At 48.3% G+C, this 23,168-nt stretch overlaps 1 long non-coding RNA gene across 1 annotated transcript; it reads left to right on the top strand.

Annotated features, from left to right (window-relative positions):
- Nucleotides 1-3,229: 3,229 nt before the first annotated feature.
- LOC132015184 (uncharacterized) lies at nucleotides 3,230-22,021 on the top strand. Its single transcript, XR_009403576.1, has 3 exons — nucleotides 3,230-3,695; nucleotides 21,041-21,210; nucleotides 21,617-22,021. It is a non-coding gene; the product is annotated as an uncharacterized LOC132015184 (long non-coding RNA).
- The last annotated feature ends 1,147 nt before the right edge of the window (nucleotides 22,022-23,168 follow it).

The following is a 23,168-nucleotide window of genomic DNA, read 5'->3' as shown; positions in this document are numbered from 1 at the left end:
TTAATTTTTTAAAGCATTTAATTTATTTATATGAAAGAGAAAGAGAGCACGGGGGGGAAGGGCAGAGGGAGAGAGAGACACAGATTTGCCTCTGAACCGGGAGCCCTGGGGCTCGTTCCCAGGACCCTGAGATCATGACCCAGGAGCCACCCAGGCACCCCTATTTTTTATTTTTATTTTTTTGCCCCTATTTATTTCTAATTTTTAAGTAATCTTGACACCCGATGTGGGGCTCAAACCCACAAACCAGAGATCAAGAGTCACACGCTTTACCAACGGAGGAAGCCAGCCGTCCCTGAACAGGAACCTTATGATTTTGTTCAATGAATAGTTGAATGAAAGTGAGAAACCCAGACAGATGGAAGAGGCAGGCTATAAAAGCAGTCATACCGAGGCTTTGCTGAGGGGTGAGGTCTGTAAGCCTTGAAATGCTCTGGTCTTTGCTTGGGCAGATGAATCCCCACTCCGCTCTCTGGGCCACAGTCCCGCTACGTTTCCTTCCTCTTGACCCTTATTGCTCTGCAATCCGTGTTCAGACTCTCCCTAAATATTTCCTCTCAGTCAGGGTTCAGGGTCCGGCAGAGGATATGACCTGCTAGAAAGGATACGCTGTAGAGTAAACTGAAATGCTGTGTGCTAGACGTAGTCACATCTCTGAGAACAAGCAGCCACTGGAGCTCAGAGAGGGGCTTAGCTCCAGATTCTGGAAGGACTGAGGAAGTTCTGTTTGAGCTGGCTCCTAAGTGAGGAAGAATTTCTTTTTCCTTCAGGTTTAAAGGGGGACTGGTGAGGCGGCAGGCCCTGGGTGGTGGAGGTTGTGTATGGCCCGTGCTGGTGGTGGTAGTGATGTTGGTTTTCAGTGGAAATGGTGGTGGGGTTTGCTGGTTTTGGTGATGGCGGTGGTCATGGCAATCACACTGATGGCTTGGCAGTTTTCACACCGAGATCACAGCATATGCCCATGAGCAGGAACTAACGAAAGATCTCACTGAGTCCAAAAACTGGGAGAGGTCCCCCCCGGTAGGGATGCTGCCGATGAGATGGGTAGGTAGGTAAAAAGCCATTTTCATTAAAGGTGTGAGTCAGTGATAGACTTGGGTAGCCTTGGTTTGTGGGACGAGAACTGGCGGCGTTGGTGGGGCGGGGGGTGGGGATACCTCCTGTCCTCACTGCCTCTCTCAGTTTGTAATTGTCCAGAAGGACTCTGAAAGGGAAGGGTCAAAGGCATGTATGGACTATGCACACATCCACTTCTTAAATCCAGAGTCCTAGAGAAGGAAAGAATTTTCCTTTTCAGGCCGGATGATATTGAAATCACTCAAGAATGATATTTACCGGTGCCTGGCAGGTTCAGTCAGAAGAACACGCGACTCTTGACTCAGGGTTGAGAACTCAACCCCCATGTTGGGCATAAAGCTTACTTAAGATGAAATAAAATAGGGGTGCCTGGGTGGCTCAGTGTGTTAAGCATCTGCCTACAGCTCAGGTCATGATCCCAGGGTCCTGGGATCAGGTCCCTCATCAGGCTCCCTGCACAGTGGCGAGCCTGCTTCTCCCTGTGCCTGCTGCTGCCCTCCCTCTCCTTCTCGGACAAATATATAAATAAGATCTTAAAAACAAAAAATGAAATAAGATAAGATAAAATAATGATATTTATAGACCTTTGTTGACTCACGAGGGGGCAACGTCCTGATAAGCGCATTGCAAGTTGATAATATTAAACATTGAATTGCATTTAATGCACTAACCCACTGAACCTCCCAGCTCAGCTAAGCCAGCCTTCACGGTGCTCAGAACACTCACGCTGCCTGCAAGTGGGCTAGAGGGTCTGACACAGAGTCCGTCTGATAACCAAGTGCTGACTCTCCCATGTGATCGACGGAGCCCTGTGCCGAGGTGAGAAACAGGACGTGTGTCGGGGGGCAGATTGGTGGGAAGCATGCAGGTTGCTGACCCTTGTGATGGGGGGGCTGCCTTGAGGCTGTTGCCCGGCGTTCCAGGAGAGGATCACATTGCATTGTCTGGGTAGCTCCGGAACAGATTAAAATTCGAAATTCAAAGGGCGACTTCTACCGAATGCATATTGCCTTCCCACCATCATAAAGTCCCAAAACCCTAAATCGAACCATTATAAGCCGGGGCGACCCTGTGCATTGAGCTTATCCGTGTAACTGCTTCCATGTATTCTTTTACTCATTCAAAATATTTGTATTGGGAGCTTGCAAAGTCCAATGCCTAGCCCAGGGGAATCAAAAACTGGAAAGCACTTCCTCGCAGCTCGCAAGGAGCTTACACAAGAGTTAGCACTGTGGGGATCAGGCAGAACCCAGAGTCAGGAATTCTGATTTTGTAGACTTAGTACAGCTCTTAACCTGCTTGTTCCCGAATCCTTACTCTGTTCATGGTACCGTGTCAGAGATTGCTAGGCTAAGTGCGATAGTTCACAGCGAGGGGTTGACCAGATGGTTTTTAAGGTCCTTTACAAACTTAATGTTTCATGATTTAAAGATCCAAGGAACATCGAGAGCCCTCGGATTAGAAATAAGCCCAGAGTCTATACTAACTCTTCTCATTGCCATAAAAATCACGGAAAGCCCCCTTCCCACCCATATACACTGAAGAAGTTCTCCAGGGTCCTTGTAAAAGGCGAGGGGCTGTCAGTCTGTTTGCAAAGCTGAGCACAGGGCATGGGACCATCCAAGGGAATTCATGTGGGGTGTGGCTGGGGACACGGTCATAGAATGAAAGACCCAGTTGTTCTGTATTCGCACTGGGGAATGTGGTCGGAGCGGCTGTGGGAACTTAAACTTCGTGACTTTCTGCGTAACAGAAATCTCAACCCCCAAGTGTGTAGAAGTGACTTCTCTGACACAGGACATGTAACTTGGCTCCCTCCTGATGTCTGTTGTTCTTGCTCTCAGAAGAAGAAATGGCCTGAGCAATTCTCATGGGCCAGCAGTTGAAAAAATATTTGTTTTGGTTTTGTCGAGTGTGTTCCCTATGAAAATGCAAACCCTCGGAGGGGAAGGGAGATTCTCATTGTGTACATGGGATTCATTGATGCTGAGCCCATCAGTTGTTTTGAGGAGAGACTCTGTGTCCGAGAAGGCTATAGAAAGCTTTACGGCCCCTTTCCTTTTGAACAGGAAGTTGCATTTTGCCAAGAGTAAACACATGTGAACCCGGGAAGGTTTGTTTAGTTTCTAACGCTGACTTCAGGACCCGAGAATGGAGACTGCGCTTGGCAAAAATGCCTTGTGTGGGATCTCTCTGGGCCAAAATGTTCTCTGCTCGGGACCTGGCCTTTAGGCTTTGGTAAACATCCTTCTCCCATCGGCCCCCAGGAGTGCACTGCCAAAGGCCCTCAACAGCTTTGCTCACTTATCAGGAACATTCTGAAGCTGATGGCAACTTGCAAACATGCTTTGAGAGGGACATCACTTTCCGAAGAGTGGCCGCTTTATGGAAATGGCTGGAGGTTTGGAACTCTCAGGGGACATGAGTATAGTGTGGTAGTCTGGCTGAAGAAGCTTTAGGACAGGCAACGCGGAGGTGCCAAGCACGTTGTAGTTTCTAGATCTGCAGATCTTATAAAGCTGCACCCGAGGAGGAAGACACTATCATTGTCTGCAACTCACCCACGAGGAAACCAAGGCTTACGAAGGGTGAGAAACGGCTCAGGGTCACACAGTGGGGTAAGTGAGGGAGAATTCTGGTTTCTCTGCTGTCTGGTTTGGAGATTTTTAACTAGTTCAAGATTAGTATCTGAACTGCAGGAAGTTACAAAACTCTTAGGAGAGACCCACACGATTCAGGGCAAGACCAACCTCAGAGCATTTGCGAGGACGGGCCACAGAACAGAGCAGGATGCTGTTACAGGTTTCCATGAATACGTTGGACAGTAAATCTCTCTCGTTCCAGGACAGGTTTCAGGCAGTGTTGAAAACTGGGGGGGGAATGTCTGCGCAAGTGGAAATGGGGGTGCCAGGGGAAGCTGTGATGATTCTCCGAGGAGGGGCTCTGGTTCACCCTTGGTGAGGAAGGAACATCTCCGATTTGGGAAATTGGAATGGACTCTTTCTGTAGGGGGCTTGTATGAGAAGCCACTTCATGTAAACATTCTTAGGACACTTGGTGACCTTCCCAGGGCCTGTGCTGCACTCTCTAAATTCTCTTATGTCCGAGAGATATTTAACCCACCTAAACATACAAACAAACATAGGGCCTGTGATGCCATTCATTATGGAGAGGCGGTGGCTAAACGAGCCGATTCCAAACTCTGCCACATCCTCATGGCTCTGGTCTTGTCAGGGCTCTGAAACCACACCGTTGCTTGAGGGAGCTTCTCTACTCTACGGATATTCTTGTTAATCCTCACCCCTGCTCTCACAGTGTCCCCGAGATTAGGCCCATTTCACAGCTGATAAAACTGAAACCGAAGGCGATTAAAAATGTTGCCCAGGGTCATAGAACCTCTTGATGGTGGAGCCAACTTTCCGACGGAAGAAACAGGTCTGATGCTGAGATGCTGGTCCTCCCCCCAAAACAAGTGATCTCCTTGGAACTGAATAAAGACTCCCCAGACAGTTTTTAGCCGGTATCCTGGATTTGTTTAAAGTCCTTACGAGATGTTAACAGCTTGAAGTCCTGTAATGGTACAGAAGACCTGAACACCCTGGTGCGTTTTCTTTTATTCAATCTAACAGGGACACAGACCTCTGGCTTCCCTTGTAGAAAACCCTGGTTGAAGTGTCTCTGTTTTCTTCATTCAGGAGAACAGATCAGCATCTCTCATGCAAGGCCTGGCTCGTTGCCCACCTCACTTTTGCAATGAATTTAGCAACATCTGCTTTGCCCATTAAAGTGATTTTTCTCTTCCTGGCCCTGAGCCTGTGTGCTTGCTGCAATTGATTACCAGCAATTTCCTTCCCAAACCAGAGGGTTCAGTGAACTCTCAATTGAATTGTTGCTCACTGGTCTCCTTTGGACCAGTGTGTACAGCTTACGTGCAAAATGGCCAAGCCACTTAGTTCCCAAATCTATAGGCTGATGATTCTGGTCACACACTGGGGGAGGACCGGTGAGTGACATTTCCCATTTCTGCATACAGTGACCCGGGGCTGTGGCCATCTCTGAGTTTCTCAATTTTAAGCCTAAGGTGGGGGGCAGGGGGTGAAGTCACCTTGCATACCGTAAGGCTCTTGCCGTGTTCACACCCACCTTTCTTCTCATCCAATCGTAGCACCAATGGCCTTGGATGTCACTGACTGGAAGGCTTACCTAAGAGACAACCAAGAAAATTTATCTCTTGCTTTAGAAGTAGCGTATAAAGACCTCAGAACGAGGTGTATCACTGCATCATTTCAAAGGCAGCTCTGAGTCCTCCTATGGGTTTTAAGCAGCTTTTCTTTTTTTTTTTAAATTTATTAACAAATAATGTATTATTTGCCCCAGGGGTACAGGTCTGTGAATCATCAGTCTTAACTCAATGCACAGCACTCACCATAGCACACACCCTCTCGAGTGCCTATAACCCAGTCACCCTATCCCGGTCCCCCCACCCCCGAGGCAACCCTCAGTTTGTTTCCTGAGATTAAGAGTCTCTTATAGTTTTTCTCCCTTCCTGGTCCCATCTTGTTTCATTTTTTCCCTGCCTTTCCCCACCCCAACCCTGCCTCTCAAATTCCTCATATCAGGGAGATCATATGATAATTGTCTTTCTCTGATTGACTTATTTCACTCAGCATAATACCCTCTAGTTCCATCCAAGTCATTACAAATGGTAAGATTTCATTTCTTTTGATGGCTGCATAGTATTCCTTTGTATATACACACCACATCTTCTTTAGCCATTCATCTGTCGATGGGCATCTAGGCTCTTCCCATAGTTTGGCTATTATGGACATTGCTGCTTTTCTCTCTTTCTTTCTTCCTTTCTTAAAATATTTTATTTATTTATTTGAGAGGAAGAGAGAGAGATCAGAGAAAGTAGCGGAGGCAGTGGGAGAAGAAGGCTCCCTGCTGAACAGGGAGCCCAATATGGGACTTGATCCCAGGACCCTGGGATCATGACCTGAGCCGAAGGCAGATGCCCAACTGACTGAGCCACCCAGGCACCCCTCATGCAGCTTTTCTTAATCAAGCAATGCCCAGAGAAAGCCGGGCCTGTGGATCTGGCCTACCATTCTGTCATTTCTCTCGTAGGTTCCTAGTTGTCCTGTAAGAGGAGGGCTGAATGTTACCCTCCAGGAAGTGGGCCTACACTCCCTGGCCTCACACTCTTCACATGCTTTGCTTATCACGCTTATTGTATTTTTTTTTTAAGATTTTATTTATTTATCAGAGAGAGAGAAGGGGAGAGAGCGATCACAGGCAGACAGAATGGCAGGCAGAGGCAGAGGGAGAAGCAGGCTCCCCGCTGAGCAAGGAGCCCGATGCGGGACTCGATCCCAGGACGCCGGGATCATGACCTGAGCCGAAGGCAGCTGCTTAACCAACTGAGCCACCCAGGCGTCCCACGCTTATTGTATTTTGTTGCTTACGTCCAGCCCTCTTACACAGTTTCTTCCAGGGCACCACCTCCTCGGGGTGAGGGATCCCTCCCTCATTCACTGCCGCATTCCTACACCTGGAGCAACACAACAGGAGGTGCTCAGGAGGAAGACGGAGCCTGAAGGGTGCTGCCTGCCTCGTGGGAAGGTTTTACACCGGTACTTTGAGCTGTTCCTGAAGAATCCAGGAAACTTCTCCAATGCATGTCCTGAAAAAACATAACCAAAAAAAAAAATCAAAAGATCCCACTACCCATTCCTCGTCACATTGCTACTGTTGATTGGGGTGTTTAACTGGAAGCTAAGTGTCCAAAACAAGAAAAAGGTAGCACACAGGCCTAAACCCAGTGATGGGGATGGCTGCTTGAAATTATTGGAGTCATTGTATTTTCTGTTTCTTTGAGAGACATTCCCCATTTCCACCAGGATTGCCGAAGAAAACCCGCTTATAGCCATAAGCACTTCTATTGAAATGGTTATTGTGCACAAGGTTGCCTGTCTTGTTCATATCTTATGCTCACAGACCTCTTCAGAAAACACCTTTGACCCTGAGCAAGGCTCTTTGCTTTTACGTTATTATTGCAGAGAGAAGTATTAGAGAGAGCATAGGGTTCCCAAAAAACATGGTTCAGCCTGTAGGTGTGAGACCCACATCTCTTCACCAGGGAGATTCGCTGCCGAACCTCCTAAGCTTTGCGTGAATCCTACAGTATTTCACTTCTAGAAAGGCCTTTGGTCTACATTTCACCCCCAAGAGGGGGCCCTTGGACTTGCTGAGGAGGAGGGAATGTGAACTTCAAGTGAGGCTCCGCTGGGGCTTGCATGAACATTTACAGTAAGGGAAAGGACTTTGAGCATTTCTCTCTGTCCAACTTTGGAAACCTAACAGAGAAAAGGCTGGAGAGATATTCCAGTCGCCCCCCTTTGCTCTGATAAATCCATTTGTCAGGTACAGTGGAAGCAGGAGCCCACCGCAGGCCAGCCGCAGAGAGGGAGGGACCTTGGACGAGCGTAATGGGACGACTTGGGCTGTGCTGAGTCATGGTGTTTCGGTTCTGCTGCGAGGCACCCCAGAGGCTGGGATACAGAAGCACCTTCTTCCCCTTTCCAGAGCTTTGGCTTGAGTTAACCAGGACTCTGCTCAGAGAAACGCATCTCGCTGATAGTCAACCCATCAAGCCTCTGCGTAGTCCAAAATTCCAGACTGAACAAAGTGTTAGGGAGACAGGGATGGACCCGAATCCATCCAGAGCTGACCAGACCTCCTCCGAACCCTGGTCACGTTCCAGGCACTGGGTAGGGACTTCGACAGCTGATTTCATGCTATCGTCACACAGCTTCACGGCGTGGGTGTCATGATGGCGAGGCTGAGGATTTGGTTATTTTAGGAAAAGAGTATTTGTTGAGAGGATGGGGCACTGTGCTGAGTGCTTGGGACATGGCAGTAGGTGACGTGAACACAGTCCTTCCTTTAGGTGGTTTATGCTGGTCCGAGGGTGGCAGGCCAAGATTACAGTCTTTGTTGGCCTGTTTCAAGAGCTTGCCACAAGTACCTAGCACACAAGTACTCAGAGTCTACCACATGCCTTGGGGAACCTCTTGGAAATGCCACCTGGTCAGGGTGGATATTGGCCAGGTGGAACATGAACTATATTTGTCCCTCTAATGGTGCACTGCTGTGAAGGGCTAGCTCCCCTGGGCACGGACCATGTCCATCTTCTGCTAGGCACCTCATTGTCCCTGAGTTGGTTAAGTGAGTATCGATGGTTGTATTTTGGCGTTGGGCTTCTGCTTGCGGTGAAGACACAGGGAGACCCATGTGCTGTGACAGGCCACAGAGGAAGTCTTTCAGCCCTTTACATGTAGTGAGTTTAGGTCTTCTGTTCTCTCCCTCTTCACACACCCCCACACTTCCTGTTCTTTCCTGGGCCTGGAAGCGGAAGTACTGAAACACTGAGACAGACTGTTCTTATAGTTTTTAGAGGCTGATCGAAACCAGGAAGACCGGGAAGTCGGAAGGCTGCTGTCTCTGTCCCAGACACAAGGGCTGGGTCTCAAGAGCCTTGACCATGTTTCTCCTTTGGGCTGGCTGGGCTCAGTGAGATTGGTCAAAGACTTGCTCATAGCTGCTCTTTGTGCACTGACAGGGAGGTTACTCTTTGTTTTGGCTTCATTTTCCATTTGTAAGTAGAAGGATGGGTCTTCAGTGGAGACACTGCCAATAGGATTTCCTCATTATAGAGTTGTGTACTGCTGATTTATTCATTCAAACCTACTTCTCAATTACCTATCAGATGTCCTTCATGAAAATCCTTCCAAGAGCTATGTTCCAAGGGAGGAAACAAAGGCAACCAAAGGAAGGAAGTACGTGTTATTTTAGAAGGCTGAACTAACTACGGAGAAACCTGGAGGAGGGCGTGAGAGTGTTTGGTTGGGGTTATTGCCATTGTAAGTTGGGTTATGAGGGAAGGCTCAAGGAGAAGGTAGTATTTGAGTTGTGGGAGAGAGCCACATGGATATGAAGCCAGAGGCTTCCAGACACAGCAAGCGGCACGTGCAAATGCCCTGAGGTTGGAAGCCACTTGGTGTGCCCCGGACACAGCATGGGCGCCGGAATGATGGGAGCAGTATCAGCAAAGGGAAGAATAGAAGGATGTACAGTCAGAGAGGAAATGGGGTCAGATGGTGTCAGAAGGGCCTTGAGAACAGGGGAAGTCTTTAGGTTTTCTGTTAGTAAGAAGGGGAGCATCTGGAAGGTTCTGAGCAGAAAAGGGACATGGTCTGATGAAGTAATGTTGAATTCGCTCCTTTTGCAGAAGCACTGCCACTTCCTACTGACTGGCCTGAGCGTGAGGAGCCAGGGGTCAGGGATCTGAAAGCTGAGGGAGCCTCCTGACTCCCTGATAAGCCATCGCCCCCACTGAAGTGGAGGCCAAGGAGACTCAGATAGCTGGAGTGACATTCTTGGGCCATACAGCCAGGAAGCTGATGAGGTAGGAGAGGCAGGGCATGTAGTCTCGGAGTGACTTCTGGCTGTGTTCCTTCTCGAGGCTCTTCGGGAGAAATTGGTCCCTGGCCTTTTCTGGTTCAGACGCTGCCCATGTTCTTCGGCTTGCATCTCTCTCCTCCATCTCCAAAGCCAGCAATGTCACATCCTTACGACCTCTGACCTCAATCTCTCTCTCTGACCCCAGCTGGAAAAAAACAGCTGTCTCTCCACTTCCAAGGAGTCATGTGGTCATGGTGGGGTCACCTGACTGAGCCAGGATAATCTTCTCTTCTCGTGGTCTGTCCCTTTAATCACACCCACAAAGTTTGTTTGAAGTATATATATTAAAAATATGTAAACAGGGGTGCCTGGGTGGCTCAGTGGGTTAAGACCTCTGCCTTCAGCTCAGGTCATGATCCCAGGGTCCTGGGATCGAGCCCTGCATCGGGCTCTCTGCTTTGGCAGGGAGCCTGCTTCTCCTCTCTCTCGGCCTGCTTCTCTGCCTACTTGTGAGCTCTGTCTGTCAAATAACTAAATAAAATCTTTAAAAAATACGTAAATAGGTAATTCATGTAGTCATATATCATTTATATTTATAGATATTTTATTTGTATTTATGTATTTATTTATTTAGAGAGAGAGCATGTGAGGGGTAGGGAGGGGCAGAGAGCAGAGGGAGGGTCTCAGGCAGGCTCCATGCACAACTCAGAGCCTTATGCAGGGCTCGAGCTCACAACCTTGAGGTCATGACCCGAGCAGAAGTTAAGAGTCAGATGCCTGACCAACTGAGCCACCTGGATGCCTATTTATTTTACATAAATACAGAAAATATTTATGTATTTTTACAACAGATATTTTATGTAGATATATCTTTATATATCTGTATCTGTGGTGTATACACACACACACACACACATACATACACAAATGTTGATGTCCTTGGCCAGGTCAGGCATTTGGAAGTGATGGAATATAAATAGAAATGCGTTAGGGCCCCACAGTAGCCTCTAGCCACACTACAGGACAGCAGTCAGGAGAAAAGACCAAGGGGAGTGAAAAGAACAGAGGACAAAGCAGATGAGCCTTCTTTTGGAAGGGAAAGTGAGTGACCTTCTATCTGCAGATTTATACATGCAAATCTATGTGGAGCAAAAAATTGAGATGAAATAGGTCAAATGGTAATGGTTCATTCTATGTAATATATGTATGTATTATATTATATAACATTTTTATACATTACACATGCACATAATGCACGAATATAATGTTATATACTAATGCAATATAAATATATATGATAACATATTATATTACATAATCACATATCATACTATAATAAATATATATGATAATATTAATTATAATATAATGGACTAATATAGAATATAGTTGTATTGTAACATGCAAGATATAATACAATATAATTAACACATCACTACTGTCTATCAGAGGAACAGGAGAGATCTAGTTACCCGGGGGTCCTTGATCTTCCCCTTTCCTGTCTCCCCTTGAATCACTTTCCAGGTCCTAGAGAGATTCTCCGTAAAGCCAGCGTTTTGATCCCTCAAATCCACACACTTATTACACCGCTTCTAGGAGATCACAGTAACCCAGGGCTGGGGCGACCAGAACCTCTCCTTACAGCCCGCTTCCAGGCTCGGTTTCCTCCAGTGCAGGTAGGATCATGTTTAAAACTGCCCAGTGGCCTCCCCCACACCCCTGTTCCTACTACAGGAAGTATAACGTCTGTAGTCTCTCTTGGAGGCTGAGCCTAATCCTCTGCCTGACTTCCCTTCTACTCAGCTACAGAGAAGGGACTTTCTACCCTCATCCCACTTCCTGCTCTGTGCCAATGTGGGAGTGTTTCTCCCTCTTTGGAATGTCTCCCCCCACCGCCTCCCCCACCTCCATCTCTGCCTTTTGGTCACTGAAATTCCATCAGACTCTCCCGGGCTTATCCCAAATGCCGCCTCCAATCTCCATGAAGTCTCTCTTGACCTCCCCCAGCGGGCATGACTTATCCATCCTTCAAGCACTGTCTACTGGGACTTTGTACCTCCTCTTGGGGGCTTACCCCATTTTACAGTGATTTGCGTGCGAGTCTTCTCTTTCCCCTTCACTGATCTTGTCTTTAGATCAGCCTCAGGGTCGACTCTTGGCCAAGCTCCCTGTGGCCTCATCACACACACGCCTGGAGCCTTCTGAGCGACGGCCGCCGGGCCACGTGTGCTCAGGGCACTTTGTGAGGCCGTTGCTCCATGAGGCATTATTCGGGTGCACGAGCGAGCAAACGCCCACCGAGGCAAGATTAGAACCTCTTCTTTCTCTATGGACCACACGCATTTTTATTGTCACTCTTGTTCCCTCAGTGGTTTAAAAACCTCACTTCTTTGATGGATCTTTCACAGGGTTTGCTGGTTTTTTGTGCCAACTCCGCTGTGGCTGGTTTGCTTTTGGAAAAAAACCTGACCTGTTCTTCTTACCTGGCCTTGTCTTAAGCCATAGCATCCCTGAAAATACCCACATGTGCATTAGAAGTTGCCTTTTGGTTCAGTCCTGACTCTCCTGTGTCCTCAGACATTAGTTAAAGGGGTGAGGTCGGTCCGGCTCCCCTCTGGCCCGTGGCTGCAGCTGGGATCCGCTGGCTGCCCCGCCACGCCATCCCCAGCTCTGGGGCAGCTCTCCGCTGCTTGGCCCGCAACCACCTGCCCCCGCCTGGAAGCACCTCTCAGGATACAGGACGTGACAGAGGCTTCGCCACCCCCCTGGGCCTTTTGGGACTTGGCACAAGAGCTTGTGCCTGAGGCTCCATCAGGTACCTTCCAGAAGACACGGCTCGGAGGCCGTATCTTGGGCAGGACGTGGAGCCTCGGTGGTGACAGTTCGGGGACACTGGAGCAGCTTCACGTTCCCTCTTTTCTCTCAACCCCTGCCTTTTCCTCACAAGGCACCAGGATGCTCGGACGACTGAATGGTCATGTACACCCCGTGGGCCCATCTCATATCAGATCCGGGTGGAGACGAAAATAGATCCTTCTCTTTCTTTGGAGGAAGATCCTGGAGTCTCCTTAGCCCCTCCGTGACAGAAGGCTCCGTTCTGGAATTGCCACATGGCAGGAGAGGCTGCCCAGCAGGAGAGGCTGCCCGGCAGGAGAGGTGAGGGCTGTCCACCTCGAGCACCAGGGGAGAAAGGCCGTGAGGAAGGCATGCAAGCTGCAGGCCATAGGCCCCAGCAGAAGCAGCATGCTGGTTCTGAGAGCCCAGAGTTCAAATCCCGGCCCTGCCGAAGCGAGTTCTTGGGATCCTGAGCCGTTCACTGGACTTTCCTGGGCATCAGCTCTCTCACTGATAAGAGGGGAGGTGGTTCCTGTTTCTCCAAACTGCTGCCCACGCGGATACAGTGGAGGGAAGACATGGGTCATGGTGGATGCTCAAACATTCTGCTCCCCTCCTTCCTGTTGCAAAGTGTCTCCGCCTCCCCTGTGACCGAGGGATTGTGGCAGCATTCTCCCCGTTCACACTGTGAATGCCTTCCAGTGAGACAAACGGACCCACAGGGAGTGACCTCGAAAGCTTTAGGAGGCCGTGGACTGAGTGGGCTGCTTCGCAGAACCTAAATCCTGTTGTGGGGTTTAGAAGGGGATCCCAGGTACCGGAGGGCTGCTCAGTCCGTGGGGCTTTGACTTGGAGAGCCTATGATTTGGTAGACTCTAGTCTCACATTACAGGTAGGGCACACATATCATTTATTGTCCCACTAGGAAACGGTTGAGAATGAAGGAACCTGCCATTGAACATTACAGCGGGAGAGCAGGTGTAAACCAGAACCGTTTCAGGAAAGGGGGTGGGTCTTTCCCTACTCAGGGTGCACATTTTGGTCCCAAGCTTGTGTGAGTTTTCAGCCTTCATGCTTACCTGGTTTCCAGACATCTTGAATCATGTCCGTATTTTCCCTCTTTAGCCAGTGGCTTTGTTTCGCAGGCGAGGGCCTTCTGGAAAGAAGGTTAAAGGCCCATGGCACAGGACACATGTAAATAACATGTCAGACGGACATAAAGAAAATGAAAAGCCAGAGGGCGAGCCGATGCAGGATCCAGAAAATTCTTCAGTCCTCCACGCCAAGACCAGCTGTGGAGGGAAGGGACAGGCCGGGGAAAGGCCAGACAGATGCGGCCCGCAGACAATCCAGACCGAGATTCGTGCTCTCCTGGGCTGGCTCTGATGTTCCAGACCCGCAGGGGAGAAGATGAAAGAGAGGCCTTCATCTCTGCATTCGGCAGGTCCGGAGTGAGCCTCCCGAGTGTCTCTGGGGGACCGGGATGCTCTAGCAGCAAGCTCCAACACACAGAGCACGCTCTGTTGGGGACAGGACCCCCGGAGCCAGGAGCATGAGCACAGACCGTGAACTTGAAAGGGCCCTTAGACATGTTGGGGGCAAAGGCGGAGGAGCTGTGGATGCGAATCAATAGATGTGGGTTTTCCTCTCTGCTACAAAGAACATCAGTGCCCTCACTGGGAAACTGAGGACAGTGTACCTACTACATACTGTCCAGGGTCATTGAGGAGAAAACGATGCAGTGGACATGGCGTAGCTTACAGACTGCACATGCCTGGGGGGGATGTGTGGGGAAGGAGAACTTTTCACATCTTTTCTTCCTCTCCATTGTGGTCACGGACTGGAGTTGATCTCATCTGAGGCTTCCAGGTGAGAGGGGATGAGGCTAGCCATGCAAATTGGCCCTTCTCTTAATAAAGATGCTCCTTTGGCCTGACCGCCCCGTTCGGACACTAGCATAGCTGGTGGGGACCTGGCCGGGTTGGAAAAGAATATGCAGTTCAGAGCAGATGTATCTGAAGTAGGAGAAGGTCGAGGCGGCCTCCAGAGCTGGGCTGCCTGGAGAAAAATCCCCGTTGTGCTGCTGGCAGCTGTGCTGCCTGGCAAGTTCCCCAAGCTTTTTGTACCTTCGCTTTCTCCTCTGCAGAGTGATAGTAGGAACCGCGCCCACACCACAGTGTGATGTGAGGCTCAAGCAGGTTAACACATCGAAGCTGCTTAGAAAAGGACCTGGCATGCCTTCAACTCTCTTCAGCTGTTTCTTAAATAAAAAGACAATGCATAAGAGTGTTAAAGGTGGACATGAGTGAGAGGCAGTTGTGAGGAGTAGTGGGAAGGACGCTGGATTTGTCATTTGACAGACTTGCATTCAGTTCTGATTCCTCAACTTTTTCTATCCAAATTGGTATTTTTTTTGGTTATAAGGGGCATGCGAGTTTATAATAGAACATTTAGAAATCCCAGAAAGCTCCCAGGGAGTAAATAAAGACGAACCCCAATTCCAGCACCTGGAGGGGGTCGCCACGAAGGCCTGCTAGCAACGAGACCCATGGGTTTGGTTCTGATGCTGGTCACTTGCTGGTTTTTTGATTCCTCCTCTGTTTGCGTATCCCTCAGGGAGAGGTCCAGGAACTGGCTGAGGGCAAGGGACTACGAATGCCTACTAAATAAAGCGGTTTTTTTTTTTTTTTTGACAAGGATGAGACCCTTGATAGGCACCTCGGAGCCCTTAACCTACACCCTTTTACAGTTCTCTGTTGAACTGTGGGGAGCTCAGTCCTCCAGCCAGACAGCATGCCAAGCATCTAGACTGAAACCCATAAATTTCTTCTTCCAACCTCCCTGCTGTCATTACTTGGCCGCCCACATCATTGTTGCCAATTGCCAAGTGTGGCCGTGAGTGACAGGTAGCTTATTTGTGCCTGATGTGGGTCACCCTTGTGCTTGGTCTGAGTGCTTTTGTTAAAGCTCCATGAGGAGGTCAGAGCCGCGTAGCAGAGCAGGAGTAACAGGAGAAGTCTGCTGGGTGATGATTTGGCAGCTCCAGGAAAGTTGTAAATTAGGCTGTCAGAAGGGAACTTTCTGGCAAACTCAGTGAACAAACACGAGGTGTGAGGTGGCCAGACCCTGTAATAAGCTAACTTTCTCTCTCACTCGTGGTTTCCTCTTGTTGGTCTTTCGGTGAAGTGGTTAGATGTGTTAACTATCACCCAGACAGAGTCTGAATGGCTTTGGGGCTGGGGGGGATGGAGTTGACCAATGGCGATCAAGAGAAGGGACACGAATGTGCAGGTCCACAGTCAGAGCAGCATCTGTGGCCTTTGAAGGTTGGTTGATGATGTCACCAAATCTCCTTCTGAGCATTATCCATGAGCAATGGCCCACAAGCCAAGTTTCCCTGTCATTTTAGTGACTTTAGTTGGACATTCCCGTAGTAACCATAGGAACCCATTCTCTCTGCTTTTAGTGTCAGAGGAGGAGAGGGCCTATAACTATAGTAAAGTCATGAGATTAATATTATAGAAACTTGAAGAAGGTTTTCTCTCTCTTCTCCCATTCAGTGGACCAGAAACAAACGCCACCCCCTGCCCCACCACCACCAAACAAAGCAAAACAACCTTAGAATCTCTGGTTCTTTTTTTTTTTTTTTTTCTGCTTTCACCAAAGGAGTGGCATTCATGTTGATGTGACAGGTGATTTTTATTTTCTTTGGACTTTTCTCTGTTAGTCATGTTTTCTGTAAGAGTACATTCACACATAGTGGATCCACCCAATAACAACAACAAAAACCCCAAAACCCTTGGTATGTATGGTTACTCCAACTGTCTGAATTAACTTCCCTATTGGAACCATGTTCTTCAGTCGAAGTGACAACAATTCACACCGATGACATTCTTAAAAATAGGTCTATCTTTTGCACCAAGGCCATGGACCCCTGCCTCTTGACACATTGCTTTCCAAACCTTTTTCAGTAGCTGAATCTATTTTTTTTTTTTTTTTTTTTAGAGTGAGAGGTTATACAGGGGGATCACTATTTAAAAGAGATGGAGTGAAGTTTTCCCGGGTAGAGTGAGGGTGAGGACCTCAGATGCCTACCCGCTTGGCCTATCTTTTCTCCTCAGACGGTCTGTACGGAATCTCATGGCTTTGTGGGGCGGTGGTTAAAATCCACGGACAGAGTGTCGACTACCATCTGTTTCGAGTGTAGTCACTTCATAGGGGAAATCCTCTTGTCCCCTAGTCAAGTCAGGTTAGCAAAACAGTATTACTTCAGCTTGGCACAGGTTAGCGATAATCAGACTCTTAAAAAATAGTAGCACAGTACTCAGCCTCAATTCTACAGTGGGCTACACTAGTGCCCTTGAGTCTTCAAACCAACCAAATCTTGACCACCAGCTCTGTGGTCAGGTCACAGAATATGACTGAGGAACGACCATGCCAACCACAGGTCTTCTAGCCTCGTCATGGTGGTTCCCTGACCTCACCTGGCCCCTTCCACTAAATTTTAGCTTTGTGCCTCCTCCCATATAATTGTATCATTTGTCCTGGATTCAAAATGCCATTCCAATAGACTTATTTTCTCTTCGTCCTCTCAAAGCTTGAGCATACCATCTTGGGGGTCCCCTATTTTGTTGAGTTCCCAGCTTATTTTCAAGTTCCTTGGATTTTCAAAAAGGTCAGACCCTATAGTAAGACACGGATGCCTTAAAAGCCTTCGTGTTCAGTCTTCATGGTCAGGCCCTGCTTTGCCAGCTCCATTATGTCCGACATCCTTGCCAAACACAGCTTTCATCAGAAAGAGCCACATATGTGCTATCCCGCACCTATAATTCAAACACAGTTGACTCACTAGCCTGACGACCCCCATCAATTCTCAGTGATTCTGGGGAGTGGGTTATTTTCCTTGGCATGGACCCAAGACATTGAGGCTAGAATTCAATATTAAGCTGGTCTCCCTAGGATGTCATTAAGAGGGTTTAGTTACTGAAACACTAAAGGATATTGTCATAACACAGCAATTGGACCCAAATGGCTTCTTATCCAGAACTGTTGTAACTGTCACATCTTAAAGCCACTGGGGTGGGGGCCCCAATCAGACCTGCACGCCATTGCCTATATGTTTATTTGTTTATCCAAAAATATTTAGAAAGAAGTAGGATTTGCCTGACAGCTCAATTGAGGTACTAGTAATTATTTCTAGATGTACAGAAATCTTCACATGAAGGTTTTCTTCAGTGGACTCTTATTTACTCAGGAGATTGATGGAAAGAGAGATTTATACTCGGAAGAAAGTGTATACTCATGTATCTTGCAGGTTCTATACCGAAAATCGGCTTGGATTTAAAACAGGATACTTTTTCCGTATTTGGATGCATCTTTACCGCACAACTGCTGAGACTCAAGCTTACGCACTCTTACAAGGGGGAAGACTGAACTCACTTCAGTGTAAACCTTAGCACCGGGTTTCTCAGCCTCAGCACTGCTGATGTCGGCCCAGATGATTCTTCGCTGCTGGGCCGAGTCGTGTGCCGTGGGCTTTGGCAGCAGCCTAGTCTTCTCCTCACTTCTGTGCCAGGAACGCTTCCCTCCCCTGCCGCTGTGACAACCCCAAATGTTGTCAGATACTGCCCAATGTCTCCCGTGGAGCAAAATCACCCCTGGTTGAGAACCAGTGCCGTAAACACACGAGAAAAGCCGCAGGAGAAGGGTTGCGGATGGAAGGACCTGTGGCAGGACGGTGGCTGCAGCTCCTGTGCCCGTCCCTCCAGCAACGAGGGTGGGGGTTGTGCACCTTCTCCCACTGGAGCAACAACACGGTTCCTCCCACCTGGCCTCGGGACGTCCCCGGCACTTCTGCTCTTACCAATCCAGCCTCTGGAAAGCAGGCAGAGTCAGAAGTACTAAGCAGCTGGCATCCTTCTCCTCCAGGTCAAACTCCTAATTCGAGGGTGCGATTCTATGGGTTGGTTTTTGCTCTGGAGCCCAGCAAACGTGTCTGCAAATGTGCGCTAAGTGCAGTGAGCTTAGTGTAGCACGCGTGAAGCACGGTTACACTTCTGTGCTTCTAGAGCACGGAAAAGCCTGGGTTTGCCCCACGTGGTGGTAGAGAGGAAGGTATTTGCCAAGATGTTTGTGAGAATAAGATGTAAAAACCCCCATTTTTAAGGATTGGCGGATGGCAGAAGTGTTGGCCAGAGGAAGGCCGAGCGAAAATCTCTGGGATGCTTCAGCAACCTTTTAAATTTATTGCCAGGAAATGGGCCCTGCTCCCTTCTCTGCATCTTTCCAAAAGGTCTCTTGTGAACGCAGTCGAGTTGGGGGGCAGGTGTGGAGGGGTGTGGACCGGGATAAGGGAAGGTGCCCGCCCTCTGGCCGGACCAGACGCCGCTAATAGGTAACCAGAATCAGACTACTTCTTCTGTGTGTACATTGGGCTGTGGTATGATTTTTAAAGAGGGAAAGAGCGATTCAAAGTGGTCTTTCTTGGCACTGGTCCACCATCTCTCAAGGCCGTGAGTCACGTCTGGGGGATTTGAGTCTGGTGCAATTAAAAACCACTTACTCTATTCCACACGAGAAGGTGCTGACGAGGGATGGGTCAGTCTGTGTGAGGATGACACACCGTATCAGAAATGATATTTAGCTGTTTGAGCCGAGACCACAGATTTAGGGGATGAACTACGTGTGTGGTACGCCACACCTCTGAGAAGGGCTAGAACAAAAATGATACGTGGACAAGGACAAGCGCTGGGGAGGATGGACAGCGACGAGAACTCTCCGGTGCGGCTCCCTGGAAAGCCCAGTGGTTCATCCACTTCGGAAAATAGTTGCACGATTTCCTTGGAAACCCCAATGTCTCAGCCACTTTGGAAAACAGTTGTGCAATTTATTATGTTAAGCGTATGCTTACTGTAAGACCTAAAATTCCCAATCCTAGGTAGTTGACCCCAGAGAAATTAAAACTATTTTATCGCTAAAGCCTCTCCATGAATGTTTGCAGGGACCCGAGTCACAATCACCAAATGGCCTTTAATTGGCAAACGGTAAACATGTTTTGGTTCACCCGTGCAACCAAGAATTAGTTGGCAGTAAAAAGAAATGAGCTTCTGATCTATGTAATAACGTGATTAAATCTCTGATGTATTATGTTATATGAAAGAATCCAGACCCAAAAGGTTATATACTGGAGAATGCCACTTATATGACATTCCGAAAAAAAGGCACACCTAGAGGGACAGAGAACAGATCAGTGGTTGCCAGGAGCAGGGGAAGGGGGTTGTCTTTAAAGGGACATGTGGGAAATTTGGGGAGTGATGGAATTGTTCTATGTTGATCGTGGTCGTGACTGCGTGACTGTGTACATAAGTCAAAACTCACAGAACCGTGAGCTGAAAAAGAGTGCGTTTATACCCCAATAAACCTGACTTTTAATAAAGTGTGTAGTTTATTGTCCCCCAGAATCTCCTATTTTTATATCTGACAACGTGGCCTACCTATTGGTCTGGCTACCTAATTCATTCTGCTTCTTTGAAAATGACCCTTTGTTGCTCAGTCCCTGCTGAAAAGGCGGGCATTGTTTCTTCTTCCAGGTGATCCACACTCCGAGCCTTCACTTGAAAGGATCATGGTGGACATCCACCGTGGACAAAACCAGTAACAGGCTCTCTTTTGAGACTCTGCTCTAAGACACATGGAAACCACAGTCCAGAGGGTGTAGATTTTGGCTTGTAGATATGTTTTGTTTGGCCCACATAATGTTTAAAGAAATCGAATTAATTGCCAACATTAAAAAATGGGAGATTTCACATAAAAATCCAGATTTCCGGCTTCTCTTCGAGAAGTGGGAGGATCTGGTAAAATGGACCCAGATTCCCCCCTGGAGACAATGGCTGGAGCCGAGACTCTCTCCCGCTTCCCACCAGTGCACCCCTTCTGTGTGTGCTGCTCTTCCCACTCCCCAGAGAAGCCCCACCGTGGCTGTGTTTCTGCGGTTAGTCGGCCTCTGGAGGAGTGTTCAGGGAAGTATGAAATATTTCTTGCCCCTTCCACTTCTATGAAAAGTGGGAAAGCAAATGGTAAGACCATGTTTTATGAGAAATGAGAATGGGTGTGCTTTTGGAAAGCAAGCTTTCATCTAATGGCATAGGACAAGTAGCCCAAATGTGTGTGTGTTGGAAGAACACAGATTTAGCTCTCTTTCTGACTCGTGTGTGACTGTCTGTGCTCCCCCGTGTTACCTGCCTGGGCTCCAGACTCACCCGGGTTTGCACTAGGCTGCTAGTCTGATGGTGGAGTAGCGGGGGTTGCTGAGGTCCTCTAACATTGGAGGTAAGTAGGCACCAAGAGTGTGCTACGTATGGGCACTCCAGTGTCCAGGGAGGGGGGACTGAAAGCCTTAGAAATAAGAAGCAAGTCTGCCCAAGTTTTACAGTCGTGTGTGTGTGTGTGTGTGTGTGTGTGTGTGTGTGTGTGTGACAGAGAGAGGGAGAGAGAACGGGACAGATGTCCAGAGGAGAGTGTCTGTGGAATCCCTTCGGTCACCTATAGTGAGGAAGCAGGGATCTAACCCTAACCCTACACTTGACACTTGTCAACCTTTAATGTGCACCCAAGTCCCGGGGCAGTTTGTGCAAAGGCCCGATCTGATTCAGTCCATCGGTAGCAGGGCCCGAGATTCTGCCTTCAAAACAAGATCCCAGATGACATCAGTGCCGCTGATCAGCCGATCACATTTTGAACAGCAAAGCTCCAAACCATACCTCCACAGAAACCATCCAAGTTCACCTGCCTGAAGTCTGTTGTGGAGTCATCTGCTCTCGGTGCAAGAAGTACTTGGTAAAACCAGTTTTTGTTTTCCTCACTCACCAAAGAAACTCACTCCTTTTGGACAGGGGTCCAGGGAGCAAGGGAGTGTGGACTGGCAGTCTGGGAAGCAGGAATAATTCTGCAAACAAGTGCCTGGCATTGTCGGAGAAGCAATCTGGGTTAGCCACCCAGTAGAGAGATGGTGCAGCTGGCCTGCCTGGTCTTCGTGGCTCAACTCTGTGGCCTTAGGCACAACACAGCATGTCTGCTTTCTCACCAGTTCAAGGAGGGGAGATTTTGACCTTGGAGGCCATTGTGAAAGATTTAATTAGCATTTGCGAAGGCCTGCAAAATCTATGGAGGAAAGGTTCTTCAGGAGAACAGAGTAATTTATAGTCACTATCTCATTTCATTATGGCTTTCGCTGATATTCCAGGCAGCACGGCCTACGAGAAGTCTCGGCAAGATCTACGGCTCCCTCATGGTCGGAAATGCCACACTGAGGAGGGTTACGGCTCTCTGTGGACCAAGATAAAATGCGCTCCTTCTTCACAACCCTTGATATTACCCAGGTGTCTACGATTTCAGGATTTAATACGATGATTTTTTTTTCATGTAAAGAAGAAGATTCTCCTTTCAGTGGTGTCCTCCTTCCAAACGGGGGGAGGGCGGACAGTGATGTCTGTTTAAAACTGATGGGGGGGCGCCTGGGTGGCTGAGTGGGTTGGGCCTCTGCCTTCGGCTCAGGTCATCATCTCGGGGTCCTGGGATTGAGCCCCACATCGGGCTCTCTGCTCAGCAGAGAGCCTGCTGCCCCCCTCCTCCGCCAACCACCTGCCTCGCTGCCTACTTGTGATCTCGGTGTGTCAAATAAATAAATAATAAAAATCTTAAAAAAAAGAAAACCGATGGGCTCTGATTTGAGAGAAAGATGTTCTTCCGTGTTTCTTTCTTAGAATCAGCAGTCTAGAGAAACCCGGTCCAAAAGAAATACAATGTGGGCCACAGGGACAATATATAAATTTCTCCCAGCCACACTGAAAAGAGAAGAAGAATCAGATTAACTTAATTTTATGAATGCATTTTATTGGATCTAATGTTTCTAAACTCATTTTTCAATAGGTAGAGAATATAACAATTATTAATGAGAAATTCTGTCTTTTGGGGGGCACTGTCTTTGAAATTTGGTATATGCCACGCTTCGAGTGGGATGTTAAATTTTTCTTACATGTGTCGACTTTCTAAGACTCACACTTGAAAAAGGAGTCTTGCCTGTCCAAGCTGTTCCAAAACTTTAATTTTTTCTATTAACTGAATTAAGGATCGTTTTTTAACTTTAAATGTCTATTATAGAATAAAATAACATTTTAAAAAATCAGTTCCTCATTCACAATGGCTGCATTTTAAGGGTTCCGGAGCCACACGTGTCCAGGGACTATCTGCTGTCGGACAGGCCAGGGCTAGTCCCTTGGGAGGGGGCGGCCACCAGGCTGGGGCTCCAGAGGTCCTGCCTTCATCCCCATGGCTGGCAGCATATGTCTGTCCTTTGTCGATGGACTTGCCTGCGAGCTGATGAGTCCTGCGTGGGCAGAAGGCCTTCCCTCTGTCCATACACATTTTTTTTTTTAAGATTTTATTTATTCATTTGACAGACAGAGATCACAAGTAGGCAGAGAGGCAGAAAGAGGAAGGGAAGCAGGCTCCCCGCTGAGCAGAGAGCCCTATGTGGGTCTCTATCTCAGGACCTTGAGATCGTGACCTGAGCTGAAGGCAGAGGCTTTAACCCACTAAGCCATCCAGGCACCCCTGTCCATACACATTATTTGTCCTCTGCGGCTCACAGAGCTGCTGTACGAGGTCCATCTGTCCCTCAGAATGAGCCGCATTCCCCAGAGGGACCTTGCAGAGATCCAAACCGGGCGCCATGAGACTCAAACAGCTTGCATCCACCCCCTACTCCACTTATCCATTCAACAAATATTTATGGA

This window comes from Mustela nigripes, chromosome 4, assembly GCF_022355385.1.
Source record: "Mustela nigripes isolate SB6536 chromosome 4, MUSNIG.SB6536, whole genome shotgun sequence".
Taxonomy (NCBI): domain Eukaryota; kingdom Metazoa; phylum Chordata; class Mammalia; order Carnivora; family Mustelidae; genus Mustela; species Mustela nigripes.
This window is presented reverse-complemented; position numbering and strand designations above follow the sequence as displayed.